The sequence below is a fragment of the Malaclemys terrapin genome, chromosome 8 (assembly GCF_027887155.1).
Source record: "Malaclemys terrapin pileata isolate rMalTer1 chromosome 8, rMalTer1.hap1, whole genome shotgun sequence".
Taxonomy (NCBI): domain Eukaryota; kingdom Metazoa; phylum Chordata; order Testudines; family Emydidae; genus Malaclemys; species Malaclemys terrapin.
This window is the reverse complement of record NC_071512.1, coordinates 35,586,131-35,604,664: the sequence shown is the minus strand read 5'-3', so window position 1 is coordinate 35,604,664 and position 18,534 is coordinate 35,586,131. Positions and strand designations below refer to the sequence as shown.

General features: G+C 52.7%; 1 protein-coding gene across 9 annotated transcripts in view; it reads right to left on the bottom strand.

The window, feature by feature from the left end:
• Positions 1-18,534, bottom strand: part of CXXC5 (CXXC finger protein 5) — a 107,450-nt gene that overhangs the window by 15,884 nt on the left and 73,032 nt on the right. The window lies entirely within an intron of this gene.

Genomic DNA, 18,534 nt, shown 5'->3' with positions numbered 1-18,534 from the left:
TTAAGTCACCTTTGTGCTGCCCTGATTCTGAGGCTGCTAGCCTAGTCCCTAGAGCACCACTGAATCTATTTCCTTCCCACATCCCCAGCAGCCGTCCTTGCAGCTGAGGATCAGTCAGACACAGTGGCATCTTGTCCATGCCCTCTTTTTCCTAGCCACATACCCAAACAGACAGATTTCTCTTAATGCCGGACTTGAGGTTGCCAGGTCAGAGCCAGAGACTGGCCCAATGGCATTGCACTAGGGTACAGCTGGTGTGAGAAGAGAACCAGGCCCCAGCAATCTAATCTGTTTTCACCATTTATGCGGATTCATTTTCCCTTGTCTCATCCAGCTCAGGCAGCGACTAAATGGGTCAGTCTGTGTTTCTGGCCTGACTCCCTCTCCTGTACTCAATCACTGCCCGAGCGCTGCTGCTGCTCGAGGAGTTCCTGTAGCTGCAGGGGGGATTGCTTCTTCTTCTTCTTTTTTTTTTTAAGAATGAACGCTTGCCTTGGGAGGCAGAGAGGAAAGTGACGAGACCCTCCGGTGATGAGAACGTCCCTCTCCTGATGAGAACGTCCCTCTCCGTTCTATATAGCAGACCCCAGAGGTTTAGCCTACACTGAGCTGGTGTAATCCCTCTAGTGAAGTGGTCCTCAAACTGTGGGTCAGGACCCCAAAGTAGGTCGCAACCCCATTTTAATGGGGTCACCAGGGCTGGTGTTAGACTTGCTGGGGCCCAGGGCTAAAGCTGAAGTCTGAGGGCTTCAGCCCTGGGTGTTGGGGCTCAGATTACAGGCCCCCTGCCCAGGGCAGCAGGGCTTTGGACCCCCCACACCCAGGGTGGTGGGGCTCAGGCAGGCTCAGACTTCTGTCCCCCATCCTGGGGTCGTGTAGTAATTTTTGTTGTCAGAAGTGTGTCACGATGCAATGCAGTTTGAAAACCCTGCTATAGTGAATCAGTCTGCAGACAGCAAAGCCAATCGGAGAAGCTTCCTATGGCCACATGGGCCTGATTCTGATCTCACCTACACCAGTGTAGCCCCACTGCCTCCAGCTGCGTTCCTTCTTGCTGTGTAAGGCGGTCCTGGTACTGCTACCCTCAGCATTGAGTGCCTGGGTACGTTTCCTGAAGGGTGGCCTTCCCTGGGTAGTTCCCGTGTCTGGGTCACTGCAATACCGCAGCGGGCACAAGTCAGAGCACTCCCCTGCCGGGCGCCCAGCTGGAGGAGAGTGGGAGGAGGAGCCGCTCAGAACTGTGCCCACAACCCATTCTACGGGGGGCAAATGTGCTGGTGCAAATTCCGCAGGCCCAACCTGCTCCCGCAAACAGGGAGGTCAGGGCCCAGCTTGGCTGCAGGGAGACTCATTAGTGCAAAGTTTGCCCCCCGCACCCAACAGGCACAAAGCCAGAGTAATCAGGCTTTAGATGAAAAAAGCTTAGGGGCATCAAGTCCACATGCCACCCACCAAGCCGGCTGCAGGGCCACGGGGCCGTCGCTTCTTGAGCTGGAGGTTGGCCATGGCCCTCCTCAGGGGTCTCAGCTACTGGACAGGCCCAGCAGCTCCCACCAACAGCACTTTATCCACACTGGCCTATCAGAACCGACCTGTGGTGCTCAAGGGCCATGATGACCTCCTGCCCAGTTGTTCAGAAAAGGTGGCATAGCAGGACGGGACACTTGGGTGAGCCCTGATTTCGGGTGGGTGGGCAATGACAGGGGGCAGGGGAGGGGGAGCAGGAGGGATCAGGGCTGCTTCCCGCCCACTGTCCCCAGCTGGCCTTGCGTGGGGCAATGGACACGCTGGCCAGGGGCCCCCTGGGGCCAAGGCACGCACCCGGGGAGTGGGTTCGGGACATAGCGACTTGCCCCGCTCAGCCCACCCGCTTGGTGCTCCAGTGGCCAAGCCTTCGTGCCCCAACCCTGCTCCCCAGATGGAGCGCTGGGCGGGCGAGCGGAGCAGGACAAGCCCCTGACCCCTTTCCCCGGATTGAGCGCCAGGCAGGCTGAGAGGGGTAAGCCCCTGCGCTCCGACTCCACTTCCCAGATGGAGTTCCGGGCGGAGCAGGGTAAGCACTGGGGCCGGAGCAGAGCCAGGGCTATGGGGGTGGGCATGGATGCTAAGTGGATGGGCCATGGCCCATCCAGGCACACTGGTGGCTAACACCCCTGCACTGACAATGCCCCCCCACCACTGCCTCAGGGTCTGAGCCACACAAACCCGCCCAGCCTGGCCCATTTGGCGTCACAATGTGGCGTCTCATCTGCCTTAAACCAACAAGCCCTGATTATTCCCAGCGCCAAGAGTGACAGCTGCGTTATCTCTTTGGCACGCTTCTCCCTGCTCGTGTCTATCCGTCATTCCTCCCTTTCTTCTAGGTGTTCTGCAGCGAACATCTTATTCAATACGACTGCATGGCCTGACCCAGCTACAGAGTGTTTAAATCTCTCTGCGGGCCTGCAGTAATTAAAGGGAAGAGGCTTGCAAATACAGGATCATACAGTCTTCCCACATTACATGACCTCTCTGCCAAAGGACAGTCACCCAGACACAGCGGAACCAGCTCTAAAGTGAAATCTGTATCTCCTCCTGGCAAGATCAGTGCGCCGGGAGATCATACTGGAGGAAAGGGAAGAGGTCCCATCTCACCCTAATAAGGGAAATGCCTTGACTCATAAGAGAAATGTTCCTACCACTGTACTATTATCCCTTTCTTCAGCACTTGCATGTTGTAATGTAACGAGCAGCTATGTAGCCTTTCAGCCTGGAGGTCACAACCAGGGGTCAGGGCATTGTGGCTGCCCTGTCCCCTCCCCCCATGTTAGTAAACGGGAGGGGGATCCTGGCTAGCTAGAAGGGGTGGGCCTGAGATATGGAGAAGGCTAAAATGTAGGATATTAGCACTGCTGCAGCAATGACAGGACCAGCTCAGGTAAACTGGTGCAGCTCCCATGGAAATCTATGGGCCAAAGTCAGCAGTGACATAAAAGGTGATGAGAGGATGCACGTAAGGGATGAAGTAGGGTATCTTGCACCAATCTGGCACTGAGTCAGCGTGCAAAGCCATAACCGCCGCTGCTGCAGTCAGTGGGTCCCAGGCAAGTCTCTCTCCAGCAGCACTCTGGGGTGTTGCACCTTTATTGCAAAAACGCCTGTAACTGGCATGCCAGGGGCCCGGAGGGGAGTGAAGCAGGAAAAGCATCTAACAAGAGGATGTGAGATAAAGTCACCCAGCCTCCTTATCTTACGCCCTCCTGTTACTGCTTTTCCTGCTGCCCCTCCCTCCACCACCCCCTTGGTGTGGAAGTCACACTTGTTTTGCACACCTACGTGCTGAGCGGCTTGCACCCAGCCTGTAACTCTCACCCAAGCTCAACATTCTCGGGGCCCCCATCAGCTGAGTCTGGGAAGGGCCGTGGGAGGCCTTGGATACGCCCAAACAGGGACAGTTCTCCTGCACAGGCAGAGAGAGGGTGCAGAGAGACCAGCATGAGCTGGGTGCTGTGGCAGCCTCTGCAGATACCCCCCGGCCACACAGGGTATCTCCTCATGGCAGGATCAGTGTGCTGGGAGACCACATTGGAGGAAAGGGAAGATCTCCCAGCTCAGCCAGGTAAGGGAAATGGATCGACTGATGAGAGAAATGTTCCTACCCTTCTTCAGCTCTCGTGTGTTACAATTTCAAGTGCATCCATGCATCTTTGCAGACTGGGGGCCATAAACAGGGCTTCCTGGGAGCAAGCAGTGGCAACCCCCACACAAATCAACACACCAGGAGCAGCCTGGCCATCACACTGGAAACAGAAGCCAACGTGGCGAGCGCAGCCAAACAGGGACAGACAAATCCAGCACGGGCACAAGGGGGTGCAGAGCCAGTTATGGCCTCGGTGAATCAGTGCTAAGGGCTACATGCAAAGATCAAGCACCATGACGCTAGCCCCACGGAATAGTTATACAAGGCCCTTCATCCTAAAGGTGCCCAAAGAACTGGCAGATTGGCAGCTCAGATCTTCTTCCCCCAATTGCAAACCCCACGTGAACAAGCCTTGCACAAGGGACTCTGCAAAGTGAGGGTGGCACCCCTGCCAAACACAGGAGGTGGATTGCATCCACATCACTGTAGATCGGCACTAGCCCCAGATCCTTCCCCTGCCCCCTGGGGTAATTTGAGGAGGCTGCCACAGCACCCACGCCAGTCTCTTGGCACCCTTTCCCTGCCTATGCAGCACAACCGTCCCTGCTTGGGAGCATCCAGGGCCTGCTACAGCCCTTACTTGGCTGAGCTGATTTGGCCCATAGAAGCTGTATGCAATATGCAGATGTGTCTACATGCAGCACATGCCAGTTCTGACGGGCAGTCAGGACTTCTACAGCCAATGGAGCTGATTTCCTCCCAGTGAGCAGTGCTGGCTGATAGCGCCACTGTTTATCTGGGAGGCAGATGCTCCCACTGAATACAAAATGGATTGCTCCCGCAGCACCCCCAGTCCCTGCTGGGCTTCTGAGCTCCCCAGGAACAGGCGTGGAGCTTAGGCGCTTCAGAGCTCGTACAATCCGGTGGCTACAACCCCTGCTGAGCTTAGAAGCGGGATGTCTTCGGATAATTAGGACGGCTCCATAATTGGGATAACAGGCTGTCCAGCAGGCTGCTCCAATTAAGCAGCTTCTTCTCTATAGGCAGCCACCTCTGGGGTGGAAAGTGGCAGGTGTTGCAACACTGTGCAACAGTTCAGCCCCAGAAGCGAGCACGAGCCCCACCTGCACTTGGAGCTGGAGAGGTAATGTAGGGAGGTAGAATGTAATTACCCAGCTTGCAGTTTGGCTAGGACTCGAGGGCTAACATCGGGACGGGATTATTAACAACCCTGCACAATCAGAAACGTGGGTTTTAGGAACTTGTCATTAAACTCAGTTTGGGGATTCTGATCTCAACAGGCCTAATGTAGTAAAGGAAAAGGAAAACCCAAGATGTTCTTTCTTGTGTTCACATTCGGGAAGCCTACAGGGCCACAGACATGCTACCTAGACGGAAATCTGCAGGACTTGTGCAGAGTACTGAATCAGGCCTGGTTTTACTGGCATGCTCAGCTCACATTTGCAATTGCCAGAAGTTTCAGTTGTAAACGACTTTGCTAGGGCACCTTTCGCCGCTCCTGACATTTCCTCTGAATCGTTCCTCAGTGTTTCGTTTGCTAGGAAGTGTCAGGGTTAGAACATTCATCACGGAAAGGGAAGACACCCATGTGAAAATAGAGATCTCAAGTTCTCTGTAGTTCAGACCAATCAGGGTAAATATTATACATTCAAAGAATGAAATGGATGCCCTGTGGAGAAGGATTGATTATAGGATATGGAACCTTGCATCTCTAGGTCACTGAATACAGCTTATTGACTGACACTCATTACCATGTCATGTCAGCATAATCAAAAAACACTATCCCAAGCAGCACCTTAACAGTTCCCATTCTTGTCAGTCTTGTATGTCTCTGTATAGCTACCCGCTGGTCAATATGTGTCTCCATCAGTTATTTACAAAGGCAGATCCTCTCTCATGGGCAGCGGTAATGGCCCAAATGTTACAGCAGTGGTTTTCAACCTTTTTTTCATTTGCGGACCCCTAAAAACTTTCAAATGGAGATGCCGACCTCTTTGGACATCTTAGACATAGGCAGCGGGCCCCAGGGGTACCTGGACCACAGGTTGAAAATCTCTGCACTATGGCTAACAGCAGTGATCTGATCTTAATAATACCGGTGTGAATGAGAAATAACTCCACACAAGTAAATGGAGTTACACTAGCGTAACCCTGACGTCAGTGAGCCCATCAGTCCCAGGACAATACCACAGTATCTTTTGATAAGGGATGGTCATTACAAAGCATGAAATTAGGGGAATGATTTTAGGTGCTCATCATAAATGGTTTTACAAAGGACTGCTAGATTGGAGGAGGTTTACTGGCATCCTAGCTGTTGTGAGATCACATAGGGGAGTGAGAATCCGGCCTCTCCCACGCATGGGATCTGCTTCTGGTCAAAGACAATGGCCACATCTCATGTGTACGTGCATGTATGGGTATGCGCGTGTGCATGCCCAGCTTCAGCGGGCCCATTTGTATTTCCTAAGCGGGTTTCATCTGACCCCATTCGGCTCTCGCATTAAGTGTAATCCAGGGGTCAGCAACCTTTCAGAAGTGGTGTGTTGAGTCTTCATTTATTCACGCTAATTTAAGGTTTCGCATGCCAGTAATACATGTTAACATTTTTAGAAGGTCTCTTTCTCTAAGTCTATAATATATAACTAAACTACTGTTGTATGTAAAGTAAATAAGGTTTTTAAAATGTTTAAGAAGCATCATTTAAAATTAAATTAAAAAGGAAAACCCCCTGAACCGGTGACCAGGACCCGGGCAGTGTGAGGGCCACTGAAAATCAGCTTGCGTGCTGCCTTTGGCACGTGTGCCATAGGTTGCCTACCCCTGGTGTAATCCATGCATGGCTCAGTGAGGCAACCCCCTTTGCTACCCGCTTTCTTGATGGGTACTTCTTGGAGGGATCTCTGTGTCAGAAGACAGAAGACACAGCCATGATCAATACAGATGAAACCTGTGGGGAAGGAGAGGTGGTTACCTATAGGCACCAACCTCATTGGAACAGGAACAATAAGTCCCTCTTGCCCAGTAAAAACAATGGGGAGGGAAAGGAGACACATGAGGGCTGGAGGAGAAAACGGCAAGGTGGGAGAGACTTCTGGTAGGTCATTTAGCTTCTCTGAGTGGATTGTGATGGGCCAGATTTCATTATCCCTGATAGCTGAGCATCCAGTCTAACCCTGGCCAGCTCCCTGGTGGTGCAGCCTGCCTGAGATGGATAGGACTGGACCCATCTGTCTCAGGGTCTTTGCATCAGTTGACTCCTCCTGAGGTTGTCAGTGATGGTGACCCCATTGTTTACAGCCTTGACTATTGCAGCTCCTTCCCCTACAGCCTCTCCACCTACCAGCTCGCCTGCTGCTGCCCATCTTCTCACACGTGACCACACCTCACACATGACCAGTGCCCCATTCCCTCTGCTCCCCCAGCACCAAAACCAACCGTCTTCCAGAATAGCTTTCCTGGGGAGGTAAGCCCTTAGAGCTAAAAAAAAAATAAAAAAATACACCCAGCAGTGGCTATTCCACAAAGGTAGAGGCAAGATATTGGAAGGGAAGATATAAGAACCAGGATGACAAAGAAAGAAAGAAAGAAGACTAGAAGGAGAGGTAGAGAGGGAGGAAAACAAAGACAGCAACAAACTCAATGGCGGCTCTTGTCGCAGTCAGGAAGCCGGTCCAGGCGCCATAAGCGGCAGGAGTGTCTGAGGCAGCTGGCTTGCCGACCACAAGAGACTGGCCTTTAGGTTGGCAGCAGCACTGAGGAGTGTGTCTGGGAAACAAAGGGGTCTCCGCAGCAACTCCTCTGGCCATCTGAGTTACAGCACCAACAGGGGAGCCCTGTCCATCCTCCCGGCCAGGGAGAGGAGAGCTGTGATGGGGCGAGGGGCGTTTTGGGGGCAGGGCTCTCACAGGCACTGGGCAGGAGAGGGGCAGCTGGGTAAAGGAAGGGAGGGGGCTCAGGACTTTCCAGGCTACGTCTAGTTTTCAAGCTGATGGCCCCGATCCAGCACAGAACCAAGTGGGCGGAGCTCTATGGAATTCCCTGCAGGCGCTGGGAACTGCCCAGGCACAGGCCACGCTCTGTGTGTCAACTTTGTGGGTCCCCATCCCCACTTCCTGAGGGGATGTCATACCCCAAGGAGCATCAGTGGCTCTCCTACGGTCGCTGCCCTGTGCTGGCTAGTTCACCCCCTTTCTTACTCCACGTGGCTTTTTTAACGACCCTACTCCTCTCTTTGCAACCATGGACCTTAATTAACAAATAACTCTATACCGAAAAGACATGCACCCCCCCTGACGCCCATCCCCCCCTCTGCCCCCCTCCCCCGACAGTTCCCCTGGCACAGTGTGTCATCTGGGCTCCGTCAGAAGGTGCTTAGTTTCAGCCAGAGCATTAAGTGTCATGTGACGCACCCATTCATTCAGGTCTTTATACAGGGCAGCTTAGCAGGCTGGAAAGATGCCAGGGTTAAAGGGAACACTGTCAAGGTCAGGAGGCCCCAGATTGACCCTATCAGATTTAGAGCAGTTTGCAAAGGTCAGGCAGCTCCTGGGGTTCCTGTTTTAGCCCAAATGCTTTGGTGCTGTTATTCTATTGCCCACTCCCCATCCTCCCTGCTTCCCCCCAGATTATCCTGCAATGGCAAACAAGCCAGCCATGCAGCCAGCCACTGCACACAACCCATCCAGCCACGGGCAACCCTGCAACACCGAGCAACAGTGCACTGATCCCAGGGACACATGGGCACAGCTGCTCCCAGCCACCTCTGCAAGCCAGCATGGGGAACTTAAAAACATGCCAGTTTGTGATCCAGCAACCCTACAACAACAAACCAGCTCACACAGCCCTAGCACTCAGGCCGGCAACCCTACAATAACAAACCAGCACACACAGCCCTAGCACTCAGGCTGGCAACCCTACAACAACAAATCAGTGCACACAGCCCCAGGCAACCCTACAACAACAAACCAGCGCACATAGCCCTAGCACTCAGGCTGGCAACCCTACAATAACAAATCAGTGCACACAGCCCCAGGCAACCCTACAACAACAAACCAGTGCACACAGCCCTAGCACTCAGGCAGGCAACCCTACAATAACAAACCAACATGTATGTTGAAGGTAAAGGGTGGTTGATAAGGAAACATGTTTCAATGTCAAACTTCCAAAGATTTCTGTGGTGAGGGGGTAAGAGCTTTATAAATTATTGAGACCCCTGGAGATTATCCTGCCAAGCCCAGAGCCTCGTCCTAGGCCACAGGGCCAGGAGCACGCAGCTGGCAGAAGGAAGGAAGCACAGAGAAGGCAGAGGGGATTGATTTTGAGGCCAGTCGGTGCTAGCTCAGCATCCCATCCTGGACCCTGCACCCTGCGCTGAATCAATGAGAGGCGGCTACTCGCAGCTGAGAGGGGGCAGGAGGGAAGCGCGGGCTCTGCACAATAAGCACTTCCTGCGGGAGGTTTTGCTGCCTAACCAAGGAGGCAACCCACCCTTCGCCAAGACACAGCATGACCCAGAGGGGACTGAGCGGGAGCTGTGAGCCCACAGCACCGTCACAGAAACAGCCCGAAAATGCAACCACATGAACCGCAGGCGGGGCAGCACTCAGATGGGGCTCCCCGCCGTTAACGGTGATGTGCCAGCCCTTGGCAGTCCGCCCCCAGGGAGAGAGGGGGCAGTTCCACTAGGTGCCCTGCACATTGGTTCCTTTTTCCTTCACCATCAGATCAAACAAAAAACCTCAAAGCATGTTTTCTCCATCCCATCCCCCCAAAACTGCTCCAGAATCCCCCATCCCCACCCCGAATCTGCTCAAATACCCCTATCTCCCAAAACTGCTGCAATATCCCTCACCCCCCACCGCAAATCTGTTCCAATACCCCCCACCCCTGAAAACAGCTCCAATACCTCCTACCCCCCCAAAATTGCTGCAATACCCCCCACCCACCACCCCCAAATCTGCTGCAATACGCTCCACCCCTCATCCCCTAAAACTGCTCCAATACCTCCTACCCCCAAATCTGCTCCAATACCTCCCATCACCACCCGCAAGACTGCTCCAATACCCCCCCACCCATCACTCCATGAAACCTCCCTCACTGCCATGCCAATATCCTCACAATGCCCAGATCTTGCCCCCACGTGACTTTCATTACTATCCCTCAGCACCATCCCTCTGCCCATTGTCCTCTGCACCCCCTACTGCTCCTGCCCTGTCCTTCTCCAGTGCCCACACCCTGTGGAAGCTGCCCTGAGTAACAAGGGCATGGACGTGTTCCTACACAAATCAATGGGCCAGGGGTTGACCAGGGACTTTGCTGGGTGGCAGAGTGGCTGCAGTGGTTACGGGGTGACGCTGCTTCATGAGTTTTCTGTTGCGGTGTCCCTTGGAAATGGGTGGGATACACGGTGCCCGGAGCCAAGGGGCATCTCCAAGCCCTACTCCAGTCCTGGGGACAGGTTCTCCCGATGCACTCACCACCACCGCATACAGCTGTGCAGGAGAGATGTGTCTCAGGGATGCTCTGCCCTAGGGGATTCCTACACCTTTGTCTTGTCAATGTTGGATTCAAAGCACTTGGACCAGCCCCCACCCCTACTCCCGGTGTGATTCCAGCTAGTGCTTTCTTCTCGGATGTCCCATCACACACCTTCCACCCCACGGTGCTGCAAGCTCAGGGCTCCCACAAGCAGGCAAGCCACTGTGTGCAGCTTCTAGCCTCACAGCTGCTACTTATTGCTGGGAGTCAGGGAATCTCCCCCATCCTCTGCTGCGAGGCAGAGAAACTGCAGAAGCCAGAGGAACTGCCAAAGCCTGTGCTCGTGAGAAATGAAGAACGGCCACAGGCACCTGCTGCTTGCCGGGGGTGACTGTACGCTTCCAGCCGTGATGGGGATAGCTGCAAAGCACACGGGAGGGCACTGCTCAGTCCAGAGCTGCTCTGTGCTCACGTCTATGGCTTGCAGTACATGGATAACCCCTTCTCAGCCAGAGAGAGGAGACCTGGGGTGGGGTGGCATTGGAGACTCCCCACAGACCTCCCTGGTCTGGAGAATTTGAGGGGCTGTAGGTCTCTGCAGCTCTCCACGTCTGGCTCAGCTCTGTTAGAGAAGTGGAGTCACGGAGTTTACTCTACGGATGAACTTGGCCCCGGAGGTGGCATTCCTTGCTGCAATGCTGGCTAAGCAGTGATGATAGATCAGTGCGATTGGGGGCTCCAGATAAGAATTTCCTTGGAGGAAGCGGGAAGGCGCTCAGGAGCGAGAGGGAGGAGCAGAGGGCAAGGCACAGCTGCTCAGAGTCAGCTCACATCCAGCCAGCAGGCGACCTGGCTTTCAGAGAGGATATCCCGGAGCAGAGCGGCAATGCAGTCAATGGGAATCTTGCAGTGGATCACTATAATCTTATTCACAATCAGTGGAACCAGCCCTGTTGGCAATCTCCTTTTGCTTATTAGAGGTCAGCCTTTTTGGGCCAAAACCAAAGCCCTGGCTCCAAACACCTCCAGTCTCAGAGCGGCGTTTTCTCGTTACCATAGGCCAGATCAAAACTCTGAACCATAGGCCAGGAATTCCTCGTTACCATAGGCCAGATCAAAACTCTGAACCCAGCACCCACGAGCTTTGGGGTGCTGGAAACCTGCAGTGGAACTGTCTCAACTGCGTGGCTTGATCCAACCCCTAGATGAAACTGCTCAGCGGGGATTATCTGGGAAGTGGCGTGACACAGGGGACAAGGCATTCGGCTGACTATGTGACTGGGGTGAGACACTTATCTGTACCAGAGAGCTAACGCTACCTACCTCACTTAGAGATCTGGGGATGGAAAGAGCTAGATATTATTATTTCTACTCTGTGACTTAACCTTCAAGGGCCATTTATCCAGAGAGCTGCCGATGGCACGAGATACACACGTGGCTGTAAAGACCAAGGCAGGCACTGCTAGAATGGCCCAAATGACAGTGCTTTCCACTCATCCCCAAACTTCCATCCAACATCACTTTCCTTATCCAAAGTGTCATGACCGGGGCTTGGGAAGTCAGGCCTAGTGGTAGGGTTGCCAACTTTCTAATCGCACAAAACTAAAACCCTTGCTCCATCCCTTCTCCAAGGCCCCACCCCTGCGCTGAGGCCCCGCCCCCACTCATTCCATCCACCCTCCCTCTGTCGCTCACTCTCTCCCACCCTCACCCACTTGCTCATTTTCACTGGGCTGTCTCAGGGGGCTGGAGTATGGTAGGGGCTGAGGGCTCTAATTGGGGGCGCAGGCTCTCGGGTTGGGCCAGAAATGAGGAGTTCATAGTGCGGGAGGGGGCTCCAGGCTGAGGCAGTGAGTTGGGATGTGAGAGGGGGCTCCAGCTCAGGGTACGGGCTCTGGGGTGGGGCCAGAGATAAAGGGTTTGGGGTGCAGGAGGGGGCTCCGGGCTGGGCGTGGAGCTGAGGGGTTCAGAGTACGGGAGGGGGCTCCAGGCTGAGGCAGGGGGTTAGGCTGTCTGAGGGGGTAAAGGATTTGGGCTGCAGGTGCATGTTCCAGGATGGGGCCAGAAATGAGGGGTTCAGGGTGTGGGAGGGGGCTCCGGGATGGGGCAGGGAGTTGGGGTGCAGGCTCCGGGAGGGAGTTTGGGTGTGGGAGGGGTGTTCCGAGCTGAGGGAGAGGGTGCGGGGGGGTTGCAGGCTCCAGGAGGGAGTTTGGGTGTTGGAGGGGGCTCAGGAGGGAGTGCAGGGTACAGGCTCCAGGAGGAAGTTTGGGTGTGGGAGGGGGTTCCAAGCTGGGGCAGGGGGTTGAGGTGCAGGAGGGGGTGCGGGATGCAAGCTCCAGGAGGTGCGGAAAAGAGCTCAGGGCTTGGGAGGAGGGGTGAGGTGTGGGCAGCAGACTCCGGGTGGCGCTTACCTCAGGGGGCTCCCCAGAAACTGACATGTCCCTTGGCTCCTAGGCGGAGGTGCAGCCAGAAGGCTCTGCGCGCTGCCTCGGCCCACAGGCGCTGCCCCTGCAGCTCCCATTGGCTGCGGTTCTTGGCCAATGGGAGCTGTGGAGTCAGCGCTCAGGGCAGGGCAGGGGCAGCGCATGGAGCCCCCATGGCTGTCCCTCCACCTAGGAGCCAAAGGGACATGTTGCCACTTCCAGGGAGCCGTGCAGGGAGCCTGCCACCTTGGCGCCAACTGGACTTTTTACGGCCTGGTCAGCAGTGCTTAGCAAACAAAATCTTCCTGGAGATACCAGTCAACAACCTCCCATCCTGGCACCAAAGCACAGCTACGGCATTCTTTGAGGACAACTCTTTATGGAATATCCATCGGACACTTAATCTAATAAGAATCCTTCCTGCAGTGATTATGATCTGTAGATCTCAAAGCACTTTACAAAGAGGAGCAAGTACCATTCTATCCATGGTATAGATGTGGCACGGAGCCAGGAAATGACTTACTTCCACAGTGCCAGGGCTGGGAGGAGAGCCCAGGAATCCTGACTCCTAGGCCAATGCCCCGCTTCCTCGGGTCACAAAACACCCCAGAACTTAAATATCAGGAAGTCATAAAGGCACATTCGAAATCCAGAACAGCCCCTTTCTTCCCTCCCGCATCCAGGAACGGAGTTGCCACCTTGGATTTCTTTGTCCGAACAGAACCAGTGTTTGCATGGTCCCAGTCTAGTGGCTGAGCCACATAAAAGGTTGATGAGTCTGTTCCCGCCTCTTAGCTTAAGCCATAGCTATACATGCTTTTAGATCCAAGCTTTCCGAGCCATCCGGGGACATCATTACCAGAAAATCCTAACAAGCCACAAAATGGCCCTAACCCACCCTGGCTCAGCTCATCTCTCTCCCTCCAAAAAGCCTCAGAACTTTAAGATGCAGCAATTGTCAAATGACAGACTAAGATCTTGCTGATTGTAGAAATCATTTATTCGTAAGAGGGTGAGAGGGGGACAAGAGAGAGAATGCTGAGCTCCTTGTAAAGCATGTAAAGACGACAGATTGCGATTTCCATCACTCCTGTGTTATTTCACTGTCCGGGGACCAGCATAACTGGGAAGTAATCAGCCTCTTCAGGTGTAAAAACTCTTGTCTTGAAAAATAATTTCCACTTTCCTTTCATTTTAAATAAATCAGTTTCCTCCCGCAGCCTCTGTTCTCTCAGCCCTGCGCCAAAGCTGCAGTAAAGCCTCCCAAAAGAAGCTGAGGCCGAGATGCTCCCAAAGATCAAGAGGGAAAAAAAAAAGAAAATAAAAGTTCTGCTTTTTAGACGATTTCAGAGAAACTGTTTCCCGTTGTGCATTGATTAGTGGCTGCTCTGTGCCTTTGCATTGTCTGATACTTAACAGGAATGATCAGAACGCCAAAGGAAAACAGACATCTTTTCAATCTCCAAGACAAGGAACTAAAAGTCCATAATTGTGTACACTGCGGGATTTCTGTCTGTCCGTCACTTCTGAAAGCGCAGCAATCTGTCGCACAGTTTATTAACCTAGATTTCTATCTATCAAGGTGTCTGTAATGTGCTCGGTCCTATGGCATAAAATACAGCAATTCTCAGAATCACTGCTGTCCTAGAACGGACTGGTTTCTCATCCTTCCATTGACTAGGAGCATTCCCTGTGGGACATGCAGGGGGTCCTTATTAGGGGAAGGGAAAATTGTGCAGGCCATGCGTGTGATTTTAGCTTCTTCTATTGGGTGAGAACAAGCCTTTGCAAAGGTTGTAGGTAGTTCCACTAGCAAGGACCCTTTGGCAAAAATGTCCATCTCCCACTCCTGAGACTATCACCCTGTCCTCCATCCGCTGTAATGTCCCCACGCACCCGGAGGGTATCTAATGTCCCCATGCATCTACAGATATGGTCTCTGCATTAGTGAATCCCTAGTCCACTGAGATTTGTATTGGAGGACTGAGATTTTAAGGTGAATCCAAAACTCTACAGAGAGCCTGTAATGTGAGCATGATGTGCCTTCGTCAGGAGACAAGCTACAGCACATGGGACCAGCGCAGGATAACAGGAGAGCACATTCCAGCCTGAATGAGTTTTATCCAGTTCAGGGATGGAAAGACTGCTACTTTATTGAAAGGACATATCCAAAAGGCCCAATAACACATGCCCACCATGCTGCAAACCTAACAGAGATGATGGGATGTTCACTTTGTAGCCTAAAATGGGCATTCATTTCCCCTATAAAAAGACTAATCAGAACTAAGGCAAAGCTGTTAAATCAAGGCCTCAAAAGAAGGAACTGAACCCATGATAAAGGTTGCAACTTAAATCTCTTCATCTCTGTACCCCAATACCTGAGCATGCAACCTACATTGGTTTCAAAGGAAGCTGCACTTTCATGCCCCAGGGAAAATTCTGGCTCTTGGTGATGAAGTTTCAAAGCAGCTGTTAACAGCTCCGCAGCTCACAGCTCAGCTTCCAAACGTCCAACTTGTATGGCAAAAATAAAAGCTGGAATTACAATGCTTCTCTCCCACATTCTTTCCCCGGTGAGGAAGGCAAAATAAAACTTAGCTATGACTTCTAATTACAAATACCAGTCAGTCTAAACAAAGAGAGGTTCTGAGGAACAGAGCAAAGCAACCTGCATGAACCCGACGCTGCTGGGTCCGTTACAACGTTGACCTGAAGACCAAGAGGGATCTGAATTTTGTAGAACTTGTGAAACTGTTTCTTATTGTTTGACAGCAGTTGATTTAACTGGATTACGGCTCAACACACAGACTCCCAGCAGGGAAAAGACACCGATTGCTCCCTGTCAGTTTTTCGTTTTGCCCTGGCTGGTTCCATTCTCCTCCAACCCCATCTTAGAAGCAAGCCAGATCCAGAGAAGGATGCAACTGACAATTCTAAAGGTATCATGGCTAAACGTCTCTTCGTATTCACTGTTCCGTGAAAACCTGAGTGGTGCGTGCATCTAGCCAATATCCTCCAAATGAACAACCCCCACTGCCGATTCTACAGGAGCCTTCCAGAGCTGCAAAGGTAGCAATGATAAGGTACCTCTAGCCATTCTGAGCCAGGGGCAATCAACTCTGGTGCCCTCTCTTCATAGGCACATTTTCTGTGAAGACCCCGGCTCTGTCTCAGCCCTCCCATAAATGGGTGGATAAACATTTGGAATTTCAAGACAGACCTTGTGTCCATTTAACACACAGTGGGGTAATATTAACGATTCCCCTAGGCCGAGTCAAGGAGACCATTTGTCTTGAGGGTTTTCAATCTTCAGGCTCGCAGTCAGAATACTGACTTAATAAGTCTTCAGACTGTAAGCTGTCTCCTAAATCATAAAGGCTTTAGGGTGGGCTCTGTGGATATTTGTGCAATGTACAGCACTGAGCACATTGTTGATTCCTGGCAAATCATCATTGCCATTAGCCAGGAACGCCACCAGATTTTCTGCCACCCTAGGTGGCGGAAGGTCCCGCCCCAAAATGCCACCCCCCACAGAGGCGGTGGAAGGTCCTGCCGCCGAAATACCACCGCGGTCGCCACCCCCCAAATTGTAGCGCCCTAGGCAACCACCTAGGTCGCCTAATGGGTTGCGCTGGCTCTGCCATTAGCTGGACTAGAATTTCGTCACAATTCAAGAGGGTCTCCTGCCCTTGGGTCATTGCCTGGAGCGCCTATTACTCATTCCCAGATTCCACGGGTTGGTCTTCTTAAACAGCCGTTATGTGACACAAATCATCTTCCAGATGCAGAGGGAAACATCACAAGAGACTGTGACAATTCCCCAAGTGATTTCATTATATTGGCTGTGGTTTATTTCTACTTATTCAATAACACAGTGTGTCTATTGCCTTGAAACTTGTGCAGATCACAGATTAAGATAAAACAAAACATCAATTACAACTCAGGCATGGAAGGAGACCACAGAGCCTTGATTTCACTGGGCTAGATTGTGGCTGAAAAGATGAGCCATGTACCATGCGTCTGAAGACTAAACAGGTTAAGGTCTGACAGACCACCCGACGAGGGAATTTTATAGACAGATCTCCTCCACAATGCTCTCCTGAGGGCTGTCAGCACAGCCTCTCCGCTGATCTCAGCCGTTGCAGTAGTGTACAGGGACATGTATGGTCTCTAAGGAAGCCAGCTCCTAAATTACAAAAGGTTTGGGAGATCAAATGCAGCACATTGAATTGCATGTGGGAGCAGACAGGACGCCATCATAGTGCATGGCCAGCAGCAGTAACATGCTTGCACAGCCCTTCTCCACCAAGCAGCTCCCCATTCTTCTCCACCTAAAGTCTCCAAGCAGTCGCCAAGAGTCGCCCTGAGTAAACAGCACTGCAATAGTCTAGCCAGGAAGTGACACAGATATGGATGACAGTAGCATCGGCAAGGGAAATCAATAGCCACTCAGCTAAAAACACTGGGGGGGGAGTGGAGAGGGAGGAATGTGAGAGTGAGCGAGTCAAAGGCCTAGGTCTCTAGTCCCAGCTCCCCCAGGATGAATGGATAGGAGCAGGGGGATTATCTACTAACCATGTCTATTGTCTGCAACGCGTGGATTTATTGTATCACCTCTGCTGCTGTATCTGTGCATCCAAGAGTTGCTCAGGGGCCAATAAATACCCTGTTGTGCTTTCCAACCCAGAGGTTTATCGTACTAGTAACAACCCCCCAGAAGAGACATTTTCCATCAAAACATGCAGGCCCCACTCAAGTCAATGGCAAAACTCCCACAAGCTTCAAGGGGTGGTCAGGATTTCACCTGAAAAGCAAAGGAAGCTGCAATCAGCAATGCCACCATCTTGGGGTGAAACCATACCCTAACACGAACAGCCACAAACATGCTATGTGCCCAGACTGCCAACCTCCTCAGTAGAGGGGAAACACCCTCCGGTCGGAGCAGTCACAACCCTCCTCCATTCCTCCAGTGCCAGCACCACTAGGGTCTTATCTGGCTGGCACCTCATCCAGCACCAGGACTGCCCAGCTGGGAGCTGATGAGATGGAAACACAGACCTGAGCACCAACCACATCATGAGGGCAGCGGGGCCCCAAGCACCAGGCATGACGCAGTTCCATGGGATATGCCTCCAGATCTGCTGCCAGTTGCCACAGCAACTCGAGTGCCCCTCTGTGTCCCACCGCAAGGCATGGAAAGTTGCTCCCTATTTATTTTACTGGTGGTCGCTATGGAAATAAGTAGACGTGCAAATGTCAGACTACCCAGGCGCTTGTTGGAAATCCACTTATCTCCACGGCCACTTGGAATATCCAGATCCGGGGTGGTTATGGAGATAAGGCAACTTAAAATGTCCATCAGAATATGCAAAGACTCCACTTGCCCTGTGGACAACTAACGGCTTCTCTTCTTTCCCTCCGCACTCCATAGAGACGTGCTCCAGGGGCCACGAAGTGGAGGGAAGGGCTGGTCAAGCCCCCCTCCACCAAGCATATCAAGAGGCTGCCCACCACCTGCGTGCCCCCTGCGATCCCACAGATGCCGGTGGCTTGGCAGGCTCACCACTCCTGATGTCGTCAATGTGCAGCTCATTCCTCGCCCCCCCGCCCCTCGGCTGCCAAAGCTGCTGCGCTCGCTGCCCAAATCCTAAAGCAACTGTAACTAAAACCTACCAGATTGAGACTCAGGAAGGCAATCGCCTGTTTTTTTCACCCCTCTCCCTCAAAATGGGATTGAATAGATCTGTGTGAACGGGCTGGTCTCACAGCCAACGGGCAGCAGCATCTGCCATTCAAGTACCACGGCATGGCTCTCTGCAGGGAGCATTTCATTTCTCTCCCACCTTTGCTGGCTGGTACTGCCTTCCTAATGCTGTCCTTCTCCTTTGTTTGGGGGACTCTTAAAGGCTGTTGTAAAAGGAACCCCTGTAACCCAGAGATGGACAGATAAACCCAACACACTGGAGGCAGACGGGGACAGCCATTTTTTCCCCT